The following is a 13,178-nucleotide window of genomic DNA, read 5'->3' as shown; positions in this document are numbered from 1 at the left end:
TCAGTATTTTGGCATGTTTTATATCAGTTTTCTTATGGTGACACAGTATTGCAGATACAGGTGGTGCCTCGTGTTCCTCTTGCAGTTTTATTTCTCTCCTTTATGCAGTGGTAACCACTAAATTGAGTTTAGTGTTCTTCACTTCCATCACTCCTCATTCATTGGATAAATATTTTTTAAAGCCTCTTACGGCCCAGGGTCTCTTCTCTGTCCTGGAGAATACAGCAGTGAACAAAACAGACAACAGTCCCCAGGCTCATGGACTTTATATTCTCATGTGGGAGTGGACAGGCAATATGCAAATAAGGAAGCAAATTATTCTGACAGAGGTGATCACTTTATCTGAAGGATGACGTTTAACACTAAAATTTATCTTCATATAAAGTGCATGGGGCCAATTATATTTATTAGTCTTAACATGTACACCTCAGAGTCGGTCAATGGGATTGTTTGTGAATACTGCCAAGCACCTCTGTTCATGTGTAGTGAAATTTGTATTGCCCTGAAAACTCCTCAGTGTTTATAAATAGTCTAATCTTGAGTGCATAGACCAAATTACACAGTCACAAGAGGCACCAAACTTGTTGTACAGTGTCCAAACTTTAGTGAATTCACTTGGCTTGTTGTCAGCAGTTGACATCAGATATGAAGCTTCTGGCAGGAGCCTGCATGAAATCATCTCTTCCACCTTCACTTGACCTCTGCCCAGAGGCTGTAGAGCTCAGCTGTAATGTTTCATAATACATCAAGACACATCAATTCCATGCCAGCCTGCCCACCATCCTGGCTGAGCTTAACTAATAAGTAAAGAAAGCAAGCTGAATTATGAGAAACAATGTTTTCACCCCATTAGGATGTTTATTAGATTTCCTACTTAATATGATTTTTATTTGAGGAAGAAAAAACAGCATCCAATCTAAAATCAAACCCTACTGTCAGCATTTAAAAAATTGTTTTATCTGGGGCAATAGCTCTTTTCTATTTTTACATACCAATCATTATCAGAGGCAAGGTCAAAATTATAGGATATAAAAGATAAATATGAGATGTTTGTATGCTATTTCTGGTCTGCTAAGAAGCAGAGTATACTAGTAAGAAATCTGTACATTTCAGACAGATTTTTAAAATTCCATCTGAAATAGTAAATCTAACTGATATACTGGAAGAGTCATTCATTGAAAACTGTGTTGTTTGATGCCAGTATAAATATACAGGCACAACCAGAATAGATTTGGAGCTATTAATCTTGTAACCAATCTTAATCAAAGGGCATTAAGATGGGATTTCAACTAAGTGGACTAATAAACAGCAAAACTCCAAACAAAAAATCCTAACCCGAACAAGTTGAAGTAGTTTTATAATGTGTCTGTTCTCTTGGTGATAATCAGGAATGAACAAATATTCACTGAGAATCTACTTTGCATGTGCAAGTCATTTTACTAGTGAAGGTGCCATTATTAAAATGCCATTTTCTTTGCCTGGAAAAACAAAAGGGATGAGCAAAGGATTCTGGAATCTCAGAAGTTTTTGTAACTGTAGAGATCACTTACTGGTTCACAAAGTTGAACAGCTTTTCACTGAAACAACAGGACCTTGCTGTAGTCACTGGGAGGTCTGAGTTTTGGAGAACTCACAAAAGGACTTTCTTCCTTCATTTAGTATGTCTCAGCATTCTGAAGGTTGTCCAACTCTGGGAGCTCACCAAGTTTCATTTCATCCATTAGGCTGGGAGTAAAGAACAAACCTGCAAATTCTGTCAAAACTGGTGATGTATGGCTGCTGAGAAATTCAAATTGCTTTAAGTGTGGGAGCCAACAAAGTAATGTCCAACTACAGGATGAGATCACATCATGCACTCACTCTTTATGTGAGCTGCTTTCTATATGCATGGGGGAGAGCCAAAGCATGAGTTCATTGAAGAAATGGTGAAGAGCTTCTCCTTAACTCTCTAGCTTCCAACAGTTCAACCAGATCCAACATGAATACGACCATAGACCCTACTTTGGATGTCTCTAAACACTGACCTGCACTCCACTTGGTCCTACTAATGATAGGTGAAACAGATGCATGCAGAACAAAGTTCAAACTCAATTTAGATTGCTGATTGGACTGAGATTCCCAGGTGTACTATCATCTTATCAGCCAGGATGGTCAACATTCTCCACATTTATAAAGTTTGGCTGGAATGAGTTTAAGAATCCTGTTGTAGCAACAGCCTTGAGTGAGTTGTCCAAAATACATATTGTATATGTAATAGCAACAAGTGCATTTTGGAGAAGTAAAACTAAGGTGTTGGTTTATGAGGAGAGTTAAATTTTTTGAGACATTTTGCAAAAGCATTTGGCATATGTAAAAGCATTCAGCTCAGGGCAGTTCGGATGCCTCCTCTCCTCATTTGTACCAATTATTTCTAGATTGCGGAAGACAAACTATGTTCACAAGAGGGGAATGTTATGTCCATTGAAGGATTAAAACAATGTGTGGTCATCAGGAAGAGGTTTCAACAAAACATAGCCTCACATAAAAACAGTTTGGATAACAAAATGTAGTAAAGTACATTTGTGGCTCTTATCTCAAATAAGGCTTTCAAATTTGTATTAGAGTATAAGAGATTCTCAGAATTCATGGGGAATATTCAACATGGGCCTGAAATAGTGATGGAGAGGGAAAATTATGCAAGATAGGGACTGATAGAGAGGCTTTTCATGGAATGGTGATATGACCTCGGCTATCATGCGCCTCCTTTTCCTTTCTTCTTCACAAGCTTGTCCTTGTCCATGCTCTCTCCCCACATCTAAGGCTGCTGAGGAAATTACAGAATGTCCAGTTAAATTTGTATCTTGTATCATTGAAAAATATTCATTCATTGAAAAAATTATATATTGTTTATCTCAAATCAAGTTTAACTGAGCATCCTGTGTTTTTATTTGCTAAATCTTGCAACCCTACCAATATCCCATCCATTCCATCCTGCCCAAGCTTAATAGCAGATGGAGAAAAGGATAGTCATTAATATCAGCCAAGGAATGCTTTGCCAAATGAATCAGGTTGGACTTGGTACCTCTGGTTTTCTGCCCATCCCTATCCTTGCCTCCTCCCCAGGACTGGCAGCTCTTCTCTTAAGTTAATGTTTTGAGTAAAGTACTAAATAAAGTGGTTAAGCCTCTTGTGTTCTAGAAACTGTCACAGGTAAGGGGCCCCTACACTATCTGTGAAGAACACTTATTCTCCATGGGAGGAGTTGATGGGGTCAGCCTTTAGGTTTTTGTTCATTCTTATTCAGCAAAATAGAATCTAGCAAGCACTACTGTGAAATCACCCTCTTCGTTTGGCTCACTAATATTTGCATATGAATGCTTTGGATATTAAGTAGAATCTTGAGAAAAAAATGAAAACATTGCTGTGTTGCTACTCTCACACATTTACCATGGGGGAAAATGTTTTCAAATATGCATTGCTTTGGACAGATTTATGAGATAACTATAAGAAGAAGAAGAAAAATAAGCCTTATGTATTGTTGTGTACTCACTGAGTATAAGACTGAAAATGCTTGCACTAAAAAATCCATGATTGATTGATGCAAGCCATGGAAATGTGTCAAATGTAACAGCTTTTATGAACTATTTTGCAAATTGCACATATTTTCTTTTCTTATGTAAAAATTTAAATTGGCAATAAATTGTATCTGTTTTAGTCTCAGTAAATTACATAAATAACTTCCATGATATATAGAATTTCTCATGAATGCATCAAATGTTACAACACATTTTCATCTTTACTACATAGATCACATATAGAACGTAGAATGTACCTAGAATGTGAACTGTAAAGATGTTAAAATGTAGCACATACTGGGAAAATAAGCATTCCTTTGCAGATTGGAATGAATGCCTTCCAAGTGATAAGACAAAATACCACAAATCTGCTAATAAATCTGCCAGTAAACTTTCTTTCCAAATGTACAAAGGGAAAACAGTTACCTTATAAAGATTAATACATAAATATGCCTGTTTATTATGCCTCAGAATATCTCTTCTGCAAGTCTCTTTAATGTTCAAATCCAATTCTACCTAATTTTAAGTAATCATTTTTGTTGTCATCTTACTCTTTTCTTATCTGTGAGGCTGTCCCAAAAGTGTCAGCAACTGCACTTATTTTTTTTTTCAGATCTTTAACCCAAGACTTTTTTTAAAACCAAGTCAGACACAGAAAGACAACTGTCACATATTCTCACCCATAAGTAGGTGCTAAAACATGTGTACACATGAATAGAGAGGGTGAAATGATAGCCGATAGAGACTAGGAAGGCTGAGGGGGTGGAGGATGAGAAATTACTTAATGGGTACAAAGTACATCATTCAGGTGATGGACATCCTAAAAGCCCTGACTTGACCATTACACAATCTATGCGTGTAATGAAATTGCACTTGTGCCCCATAAATTTATATATTTAAAATGATTGTTTTTTTCTCATTAGTGTCCATCCATAAAACTTAAATATTAGAACATATTTCACTTTGCTAACAGAAAAGAGCCAAGGTATTTACTTTGTTACTGTATTTTACTTATGCATGTTACAAATGTACGTTGAGCAGACACTTTTTATTGCCTGTATTAAACTTCTTTTCTTTTAAATTGATTTAGAGGTCTGTTTAAATGTACTTTAAAATTGTAAAATACTTTAGTAAAATTGATAAATATGAATATTTCAGAAATGTATTTTGTATGTGAAATTACTCAGGTGTCACAGCTGGCTGAGGATGAAATATCCAAAGCAAATGAGCGTGAATTAGATGCTGCCACAAAGATCAAAGGACTGAGGTGGAGAAGAGACAATGATTTTGTCTGATTAGAAAGAGTTTTATGGGCTCATGATCACACACAAAAAAATGTAGCATAAGTATTTTAACTTTTTGTTTCTGATTTTGTGTTTCTTTTTCTTTCCAAGTCTAAAAAAAAGCAGAAGCTGGAAGAGCCAAGGTAGGCTAGGGCAGAACTCTTGGAGCAGAGATGACAACAATAAACTGAGAACAATGCTTGTCCTTTATTAACGGTAAGTGGGGAGGGAGGATTACCTTATTATAAGGGGTTATCAAGAAAAATGAGCTTTAAAAACTCACTGCTCCAGTGCCACAACACTAGACTCTGAGTCTAACCTAACCCTAATTTTTCCCCAAGGGAGAGGGATTTGCCTCTTTGAAATGATTATATTTGGGGGATAAAAAATTCTGTATGGAAAATGAGAGTTAGATAAGTAGTAAGTGATGACAGTTGAGAATTCATGAAAACAGTCCTAAATTGTGCTTAGATTATTTATTTCTTTAAAGCTTTCTCAACGTTTATATAACCTTGTTATGTAGTTGATATAATACATTTCCCTAAGCTTAGCGAAATACCCAGAAAGAAATATGTAGAATTTAACATCTTGACTTTGCAAACCCGTATCTCAGTTTAAAATAGAGCAACAGAAATAAATGCACAATGACCCGTAAATCTATTACTTCCCCCTGACCATTCTCCCTCTCTCGAAGTCCAGTTGTACACTTCTGTGTACCTATCAGACATCTCTGCCCCAAATCTGAACTAATGTTTGGGCGACTGTCTTTGTTCTGTCACTTGCTTTTCCTGCAGTGCTCTGCCCGTCTCCCCTAGTCCTTCCATTCTGTGTAGTGTCTCACCAGAGTATTCTGCTCGGCCTCTCCCTGACCATCTTCCCGTTCTCAGCACCACCATATACCCTCCTTCCAGTCCCTCTGAGCTGTCACTTGACCTATTTCAGCACCTTCAACTTAGTCTTCCTGACTCCAGTCAGGGATGTGAACATTCTGGTTTGTTTGATTAAAGAATCAGACACATTACTAAAAAATTCAATTGCATGTGCAGTTGAGTTGTGAATAATCATTATCATTTAAGCAGATATCCATGTAAAGTGTATTCACAATAATTTCTCAACAAATAACTACGTTGAGTTAGGATTTTCAAGGAGCAGTTTTTGTGGATTCGTAGAGTTTCTGCTATCTGGTAGATCTGACATGCCCTATTTCAGTTCACCCAATTTCATTTAACACTAAACTAAATGAGGGGAAAAACGTCTTTCTAATACAAGATTTTAAAGAAAATTATATAGAAGAATAAACACATTATTTATGCAAAGACTCCATGTTGATAAGTATAATGTAATAGGAAATAATTGAGAAGAAGTGATATATATATATGTTAAAATATTGATTAATCCTATTGAATGACAGACAAATTTAAATAATAAACAAAGGCCTGAAAGACTTTTAAAGTCTTTTGCAAAAAATACAAAGATCAGTAAAAAAATTGTTAAATTTTAAAATTCCAACTGAAAAAGATTTTCTATAGTATAGAGTTGAAGAACAGGATACTAGTGCTAACATGCATGATAATAGAGGGTAAATTGACAACTTGGGATGAATACTGATTAGAAAAAAATATGTGATTGTTGGAATCAGTGCAGTTTTATGCCAAGATCTGAATGAAAATTGAGGAATGGCTAGTGTTTTAAACTTTCAAATTCAAAGACTGTTCATAAAATGGAAGATGTAGACAGGTCCGTAATTTACAGGACATATGTAGTTAATGAAAATGTTTCTTGCCTCATTTAAAGAAGTTCGAATAATCTGTCCTTCTGCATATAGGCATTTCTTATTCTCATCCATAATGGATATAAGGCCGGTTAACATTTAACTGGCACACAATTGCAAAGCACTTTGCAAATATAAAATATTATGTAAGTGCCATAGAATCTATTACTTAATACTCAATCTTCAAGCAACAATTAATGAACAATGCAGTATTATAGAATAGTCTTACTAATGGAAATTTAACTTCCCTTTAGCTTTGGAAGATTTCAGAACATTACATAATTGTGTAAAGTCAAACTGAATTTTAATCCATACATTATTTATGCTATTTGGTTGTCTGGCTTTAAGTAGAGACACATATATAATATTTCATACATAGTATTATATATGTATGCATATGTAAAATCTCCCATTTCCTGCATGGGGTAATAATTTTCATTCTAGAATTTATATATTTATGGCCTCACTACTAAACATTTAACTCATATACGCCCTGTGCTGAGCATTATCTGTAATTTGCAAGAGACTCAGGCTTCTCGAAGCCAGTATCACTAAATGATCCTTCTATGAATAATTCAATGAAAAAATATAATTTTTAGTCAGATTTTGAGGAGAATTTTATTTGTAAAAATAGCCCTGGGAAATTGGCAAAGCTGAAGCTTGCTATACTGTGACCCAAGACTCTAATACAGGCAGGGGCTACTGTTGTATCACTTGCAAATCCACTCACTGTTTTCACGTTGTTTGAATAGATGAGATTAGCCTCAACAGCTATACCAGTTTTCAATGTTTGGCACTTTCAGTATACTCCTGTCTTTAAGAAAAAAGTGGGAGACAATGGACACAAAGAACTTCAGAAACTTTGTCAGTTCTCAGAACTCCTAAGTGTTGTGCAGGCAGATGAGGTGAAGGTGAATTTCAAGAATGAAGATCTTGAGGCACACTACCCTTTCAGTGAACTGAACATATTTGAAAATGTGTGGGCCTCATCATTTTCAACAAAAAGCTGTGCTCATCAGGTTTAAGAAGAAAAGTTTGATCAACCATCTCCTACTGCTTTTGGTATTTTTGTTGCTAAATAGATTTTTAGGTACCTCTAAAGGTGGTAATTTTGTTGGAATTTAGTTGACTTCACTACTAAATTAAACCTAATTTAGGAACTCTTTCATAGTAGTTTTAGGCCACCATTCCAGGACTCTTCAGAAGAAAAGAAGAAATGAAAACATTCTGTTCAACAAAGCCCAGAATATTTCTGCAGCATCTGACCCAAGTGGAATAATTTATTCATTCATTCTGTCATTTATTCATTCAAAAGACATTTATAAATTGCTACTATGTGCCAGCCATTGTGTAAGAAAGTAAACATAATGGGGATGCATTAGAAAGTTCACAGTGGAGATTTAAAAATAAACAACTATCATACAATAGGACAGCTGGAGAGATAGATTTATATATGACTAGGGGTCTCTAACAACCTGAAAGGTAGGTGGGTCAAGACAAGTTATTCTGAATATGTGACTTTCAGTTTCCATGAATGAGGCAGGAAAGATATTCTTCTTAGAAGAGATAGAAATATCAACTTTCAGGCAGGAGACAAGATTATAAGTGCACACAAAACTTGTTCTTGGAATGTAGAAGATATATGAAAGAGTAGCAGAAATTATAGCTAGTGAGAGAGGCAGAGATAAGATCACAAAGGCACTTGTATGTAATACTGAGTTTGAACTTTATCATGAAGACACTAAAGAGGCACTAAAGAATAGTTATTGGACGGATGGATGAATAAATGAATATACAAGTGAGACAAGAATACTTTTAATACATTTCCAAAGTGGAATGGAAATCTTTGGTAGCTTTGATGCTCTTATAGGTCTAATACACATATACACACAAACAAACACACATATAAGTGTGTATGTTTATATATCTATGTGTATATATATGTGTGCATATATATATATATCTGTAAACAGCATCAAGCAAAGAACCTGGTCACCATAGTGTCCTGGGCCCTAGAATGGGGGGGCCTGGCACATAGTAGGTGCTCAATATATAGTTGCTGATGAAATGTATGAATAAACATATTTTAAGCAGGAAAGGAAGCCATATCTCAGAATATGGAATGGAAAACAATATGGAAAGAGGAGCACCTAGGGAGGATCAGCATGTTAGTGTGGTGATTTGAAGAAGAAATGTTGAAATGTTGGATTAGGAGCCTGAAGACTGAAAGGCTGAGAGAGACTATAAAGACACTTGTAGAACTTAATTGAAAATGAGATGATGGAAATCAGGGAGTGATAGAAAAGCAGGATAACTCCTAGGTTTCTTGTTTGGACTAATGAGTGGATTTCAGGCTCTCCCTCAGAGAGGGAATTTAAGAGAATAAAAATATTTGGGATGTGAAAGTAAAATTTTATTTTAGATGTGTTGATTTTAAACTCTCAGTGAGACAGCCGGGGATTTCAAGAAGGTGGCTTGATCTGTAACATTAGGAAATCTGAATTTTAAATGGTAGATGAAGCTAAGGGGATACATATTTTTCCAAAAGAATATTTAAAGAAGAAAAAAGATTGAGTGAGGTGGTAGGAAGAGGACTTGCTCTATTTTCTGTAAGTTGGTCCTGAGGTCTTTCTCATGAGAGTGGCCATAAGCTCTAGCTCTGCCTGACTAGTAATCAAAAGATTCAATCATGGATGTTTACAATGTGCCTCTCATGGGATCCGTTTTTTATCCTGGTAGACACTCTACTGCCTAAGTGTCCAACCCGTGACCAGGTGGCCCTCTCACAGAAAATTCTTTATGCTGGCAAATGCCGTTGCTGCTCTTGTCTGATCTCTGTCTTATTTCTAGTAATGTAGCCACTCTCAATGAGAGCCCTAACTGGGAAAGAAGTTAGGTTTGGGTGTGTTGGTCACATGAGACCCAGAGGAGGCAACTCAACAAAACACATGAAATAACAGAACCATTTTCTTACTCACAGATCCCAGAGAGACAAGGACAGTACCCTTTACAAAGCCAATTGGAAGGGGCATGGAGAGTCAACCAGCAGGTAAGGAGCAAGAGAGATAAGAAGACCTAGGGACCACGGCATCCACTGAGGTCCAAGGCATTATCCAAGCAGTTTTCTCTCAGGGAGTTCTGCTTGGTGGGTTTGGAGCAAATAGAAGCGAGTTCTGTGGAGTCACACTGTGACTGAGAGATGGTCACTGTGGCATATCTGCACAGTCCATGCAGGATGCAGGGCCCCATGGGGTGAGTCAAGTAGGTTGTATCTAGCTGTCCTATAGGAAGGTGGTCACCAGAAGATGGTTATTTTAAGGCAGATATCTAGGTCTACCACTTTGAGGAACTGGAAGGAAGCAGAGAACTGGAAATTGTGTCAATGGTGGCTAAGCCCTGCTTCTGTTAAGAGAAAGTTAAGCTTATATTGAAGTGGATGATGAAGCAATATGAAATTACAAGAATTCACTTCAAGACGTCATATAGGAGATAGAAGAAACATTCAGAGAGGTGGAAGAAGAAACCAGGAAAGTGTGGGGCCTCTGAAGCTAAAGGAGAAAGTAGATACATTTTTATTGTGCATGATGAATTTTAAAGAAAACTATTAAATACAACGTAGAGACATAAATAAGAATAAAGCAAATAATCAAATAATTGGACTTTTCTTTCTTTAATGATTACAAGGGCCCTAGATTAGATAACTTGTCTAAACAGATCTTTACATAGAAAAGTAACCCAACTTTGATATTCCCTTCTGTTTAATTCACACGAAAGAACAGGAGTTCTCTTTAACCCTGTGTCCCTCTAATATACATGAAGAACCTGGTGACAAAATATTCACAAACTATGGATATAATAGGGAGACCACAGCATTCTTATTATAAGGGCTATAAGATTCAATTTTCCTCCCTGGACCCTCCCCCATCCCCACCATCATTTATCAATGCAGTGAAACCAGCATTTATTGAGTACTTATCACATTACAGGCTCTGAAAACTTTATGCAAATCATGCCATATCTTTTAATCTTGAAAATAATATTTTCTCCAAATAACCAGTTTTTCCCCATTTTACATAAAAGAAAACAGGCACAGTTACTTAGCTGGCAAATGAAAAAGTTGGAAATTGAATATAAGCAGTTAAACTTTAAAGGCTGTACCGTTAACCATCATACTATACTTTTTCAGCATCAGCAGAGTAATGATCAAACACCCCTTCAATCAGAATAGTAATTGCAGTTTTTAAAAAGTGTACCTATTTAGCACAATAGTGAACTGTATAATTATATACTCTTTGAGACACTGGAAAATATCCTTGGGAAATGCCTTAGCTTGAGCTCTCTTTCTTTTATACACCAAGAATAAAGAAAAGTTTCACATTTCAGTTAGGAGGAATATTTCTAGTGATCTATTGCACAGCATGGGTGACTATAGTTAATAATAATGTGTTGTACATTTCAAAATTGTTGGAATGGTAGATTTTAAATGTTCTCATCACAAAGAAATAAGTATGAGAGGTGAGGGTCATATTAATGACCCTGATTTAATCATTCCACAATGTATACCTGTATCAAAACATTACATCGTAACACATAAAAATATATAATTATTATTTGTCAATTAAAATGTAATTTTTTAAAAAAAGATTTAAAGTTATTGATATGTTAAAACATTTTTTTAAGTTTGCTAATGCAATTAAATTACAGTCTATAATTCATCATGCTTTCTCAAGTCCATTTACATTATTTAAATTATGGTTTTCTAGGCATGCTTTTATGTAAAATCTGATAAAATGATGAACTGATCATTTACACTCTCTAATTAGTATTATTACATAACTTTGCTTATAATTGAAAGCTAGTGATTTGTTTTTCAAGATGGTAAATTTCTGACAGACAAGAAAATGAAAATAATACCAGAAGCTAAATTAATTTATTAGCATCTATGTTAAACTGAAAAATCTCTGTCAGCATAGAAATCATGTAATCTGATGGAAAATGATTTTAGGACTAAGGAGAAGAATATAAAAAAGATAAAATTCCAAAAGAAAATAAAAATCTAGAGAATTTTTTAAATTTTTATTTTATTATTATTTATTTTATTTATTTTGAAGTGGAGTCTCTCTCTGTCACCCAGGCTGGAGTACAGTGTCACAATCCTGGCTCACTGCAATCTCCTCCTCCAGCGTGCAAGCGATTCTCCTGTCTCAGCCTTGCAAATACCTGGGATTACAGGGGCCCACCACCATGCCTGACTAATTTTTAAATCTTTTTGGTAGAGATGCAGTTTCACCATGCTGGCCAGGCTGGTCTCGAACTCCTGACCTCAAGTGATCCACCTGCCTCAGCCTCCCAAAGTGCTGGGATTACAGGCGTGAGCCACCGTGCATGGCCTAGAGAATATTTATTTTTAAGTTGCTTCAACTAAGAAGGTAGATACTATATGTAGACACAAAGTGTTTAGAATTGTTCCAGTTCATAGACAAATGAAGACATATTTTCACTGGAAGTAAACAGAGATGAGTAAGAATAGGAGAGTGATTCAATAGGAAGAACCGTCAATATGAATTGATAAATATTTAATCATGAATAACGCATACATCTCAGATGATGAATAATGAACTGATTATTCTGGACATGAATAGAAACAGGAGAGGAATTTGTTTATCCTAAGTAATATGGGAGACAGCATTCACTATTTTATGACACCAGGTAGTATTACTTGCTTTTACATCCTGTTAATAAATATGAAGCCCAACATAGCTGTCTTCAGTTTGCAGTGAGGTAAGAATTTTGAAGAGAAAGTGACGTTGATCCTGCTGCAATGATTTCTTTAGAGTTTGACATTGTAGCTCAGCATATGAAAAGGTGAGTGTCTTCATGATCTGCATCTTCAATGAGGGTGTTTTAAATCGTCAGCGTATTTAAATAGAAAAGGACATACAGGATCAACATCTTAATTTCTCTGCAATTGCTCAGTGACTTACCCTCTGATTTAACACGTGAACCCTTTGTACAGATAGCTATCTGTTTCAGGTCTATGACACTTTTCTTTAGACATGATGTTTCTTCTTTTCTTTTTCTATTTCCTTTTTATTTTTGGGGTGGGGGTGGTGGGGGGGGTTGTCTTTGCTCTGGAGCAATGGTTCTTTGCCAGTGCCTCTCTGCCTACTCTCTCCCCTCTGCTCAACCTCCTCCTTCCTCAGACATTACAGCTTCTTCTAGAGGTAGAGACAGCAGGTGGCGGTGATGGAGAAGGTCTGTTCATACTCAGAATGGGATGGATTTTGGAGCCCTTTTCTCTCTGTCTGAATATTTTGGAACTGTTTTCCATAGTTATGAAGGAATCTTGCTTCCTGGCCCCCACTCACTAACGTTTCCCCCCACCATCCGTCTGTGAGCATTGCTTTGTTTCTGCGATCACTGAACTGAAACCAGTTGAGTGTCAGCACTTATCCCATATGTTCATTAGCAGTGAATCTGTAATTAATTTCTTGTGGTTTAAAGTTAATGAAACTCTGTGTGTGTGTGTGTGTGTGTGTGTGTGTGTGTGTGCTGTGTTTATGGGTTTTT

At 36.1% G+C, this 13,178-nt stretch overlaps 1 long non-coding RNA gene across 1 annotated transcript in view; it reads left to right on the top strand.

The window, feature by feature from the left end:
• The first annotated feature begins 4,965 nt into the window (after positions 1–4,965).
• Positions 4,966–13,178, top strand: part of LOC134809812 (uncharacterized) — a 49,417-nt gene continuing 41,204 nt past the window's right edge. The window contains exons 1-2 of the long non-coding RNA XR_010156352.1: positions 4,966–5,053; positions 9,589–9,657. This is a non-coding gene — a long non-coding RNA (uncharacterized LOC134809812). The remainder of the gene's footprint in view (positions 5,054–9,588; positions 9,658–13,178) is intronic.

The sequence above is a fragment of the Pan troglodytes genome, chromosome 3 (genome assembly GCF_028858775.2).
Source record: "Pan troglodytes isolate AG18354 chromosome 3, NHGRI_mPanTro3-v2.0_pri, whole genome shotgun sequence".
In the NCBI taxonomy this organism is placed as follows: domain Eukaryota; kingdom Metazoa; phylum Chordata; class Mammalia; order Primates; family Hominidae; genus Pan; species Pan troglodytes.
The sequence above is the reverse complement of the archived record's forward strand: the minus strand, read 5'-3'. Positions and strand labels throughout refer to the sequence as shown.